The following is a 3054-nucleotide window of genomic DNA, read 5'->3' on the forward strand; positions in this document are numbered from 1 at the left end:
TTTTGGAGGCTCTTCCATTGGAAGAAGGAGAGTCCAGTCAGCACCAGCCAAGCTCTGACCCTAAACCTGCTCGGAAAAAACGTGTGGAGAAGCCACGTAATCCTCGCTTCAATGACCAGGAAAATAGGGCTCTTGTCACTGGCATTCTGGAGCACTATGACAGTATATATGGACATTTAGTAGGTAAGTGTAACTTTACATTTATTATTCAAATACATGTGATCCTAGGTCATCTGAGTTTTGTTCATATGCAAATATGGGTACACAATATCTTTCTATGTTCATTAGTGTGGAAACACAGCTTTTTATCATGCCTTACAAGGACAAATAAACACAGGCGGTCAATTTGCCAGAACTGCATACAATATGAATGCAACCTTGCTTACATGTATAGGTTTAGTAGTGAATGCTCATGTGCTGCACATATTACACATAAAACAGCATGTTTGCTATCACTTGGAACAGCTAGCAGTGTAGGAAACTGGTGCTTATATTATTATTCATTTACCTCATATCTTTTATATGTTTTTCAAGGGCGGACAAGTGCAGCAAGCAAAAAAGAAATGTGGGACACAATAGTCATTGGTGTCAATGCCTGTGGGAATAGTGTCAGGGACAAGTATCATTGTCGGAAAAGATTTGATGATATTAGGTCCAAATTGAAAAAGAAAATACAAGACCAACGCGTGCATGCTACTGGCACTGGAGGTGGGCCCACACCACAACGTCTCATATTGACTCCATTGGAGGAGCTGCTTCGGCCAAAATTACTTACCGTCGTCGTGGAAGGCTTGGCTGGTGACCGTGACATTGGAATTTATCCGTCACAATTTCCAGCAGGTGATAAATATTACTGTACTAGGCGTGTCGTTGCTTACAGTTATTTTGCATATTTACACTGCTTTTTATACTGTCTTCACAATATAAGCATACCTGCATCTATATATGTATATGTCTGATTCTGTATATATATATCTCAAAATAGACATATATGTAGTAGTCCTACTAAAAGCAGTAACTAATATAGCACGTGCCATTGCGTGCTCATTTACATGTGAATTCCCAAAATGCATAGCTGCAGTGGAAGCAATTGATGGTGGGCGAAGATGGGGAACAACAGGGTAGTACACGTGTAACACATGTTCATGAGAAATTATTAGTAGCTACAGGTACAGAACAGAAATATGTAGAATATTATTGTGTATTTTATTGATTTTACTCCGACAAACATGACATTACTGCCTATTTTAAGCATGCATCAAAGAAATTGCATGTAACGGCCTACAAACATCACTGGCACTAACACATCTATAGTTGCTTATGAAAAGGTCCATTTTTGCTTTATGTCATATACAGACAGCATAATGAGGCACACGTATCATATGTTATGTCATTGTTTTCATAACTTAAACACTGCAGATGACTACTTAGCTCATCTACCATTGTGTTAAAGCAGCTGCAATTAATATCTCATCACAGCATACACTTCAACAGAGGGGGTGGGGTTCAGCACACACACTAATTACAGCCTCATTTCACGGTCAACTTAGTTCACACCATTTGCACCTGTTTCAAGTCATTGAAAGGTGTGGCTGATTAGGCTTTTTGGGGAAGGGAATACCTTTCTTACAACCTGAATAGCACAACTGAAGTTAATCACACTCATTGGAAAGCTTAACTCTAGCTACTAAATGCCCCAACAACTCATTACTTATCAAAGCGTACGTCACACATTAGTTCACTCATATCTATAGTTGAACTACTATGAAAGACACATTATCACACACTGCATGTGTTGTCTTGTTGAGTCACAGCCACATTCAGGTGTGCCACATCTTCGATTAATGTACCACACATATCCTCTACCAAAAACAACACTTTTTGCAATATGACCACCTTCATGATAACCATTGTGAATGGTCATCTCATGATAGTTATGTACATTATGATACTGATATCACTACACAACATATGATTTTTATGTACTCATTTAATCTATTTATCCTCACGCATTACTGCAGAAACATAGTATGTTGTATGTTAGGGAACTCAAAAATTCTAAGTACACAGGCATGTACAGTGTTATTACAACTATTTATGTTCACTTTCACACACATTTTCGGTTAAGGAACTGATGTTGTTAGTTAATCATAAATACAGAACATACAATAAGTGTTTGTTCAATATTTACACATGTAAATGTAAAACTTATGTTATTGTTATATATAGTTGCCCCTGGAGGACATGTGTCACCTGAGATGGAACAAGTGTCTTCACCTGGGTCAGCCAGCTCAACACTACTAGAAGGTGAGTGTATCATTTGCTGGCCATATAATATGTGCTCTTCTATATGTTATGTTGTCATGTGCATTATTTGTTTTGCACATCTTCTTTAAATAGGATTACTTAGTGTCAGTGAAAATTAAGTGTAAGGCAACATGTATTGTGTTAGTGATGTTAATTATCATGTAGGACTTCTGAGTTTAGAGCAACTTTTCATTCATTCATATTTCATACTGAGTCCAAACATTATTCGTAAGTCAAGGTAGTTTTTAATGAGGTTATAAAACGTATGCTAACATGTTAGGTGTTACTTAGGACACAGTACAATTACATAGTAACACAGCATACATTAACATGCCATTTAATAATGTGTACATTTCTTTTTAGAACATCATGGTGATGAGGATGATGAGTATGATGAGGATGACGCCACAGAAGAGACTGAAATACAATCATGTGACCATGAAGAGGTGCCAATAGAAACTGTTGTACCGCCAAATCGTCCATCAACTTCCACATACGATGCAATTGTAGCTTCAGAGGGAAAAATAGTGGACGCAGAAAATCGTCGCCATTCAGACATGATGACAGTGCTGGAAAGGATGATTGGACTGCAGGAAGAAACAGTATCACAATTGGCACATCTCCACAGAGTCTTCATTGAAGTGCCTAAACAGTTGCAAAAAATCAACACCTCATTCGAAGCATTAGTTGTTCAGCAAACACAAGCTAATTACTGGAGAATGACTAATGTACCACAATTCAACACCT

At 37.8% G+C, this 3054-nt stretch overlaps 1 long non-coding RNA gene across 1 annotated transcript; it reads left to right on the plus strand.

The window, feature by feature from the left end:
- The first annotated feature begins 2227 nt into the window (after positions 1 to 2227).
- Positions 2228 to 2817, plus strand: LOC142465382 (uncharacterized). The gene is made up of 2 exons (XR_012787860.1): positions 2228 to 2307; positions 2671 to 2817. It is a non-coding gene; the product is annotated as an uncharacterized LOC142465382 (long non-coding RNA).
- The last annotated feature ends 237 nt before the right edge of the window (positions 2818 to 3054 follow it).

The sequence above is a fragment of the Ascaphus truei genome, chromosome 14 (genome assembly GCF_040206685.1).
Source record: "Ascaphus truei isolate aAscTru1 chromosome 14, aAscTru1.hap1, whole genome shotgun sequence".
NCBI lineage: Eukaryota > Metazoa > Chordata > Amphibia > Anura > Ascaphidae > Ascaphus > Ascaphus truei.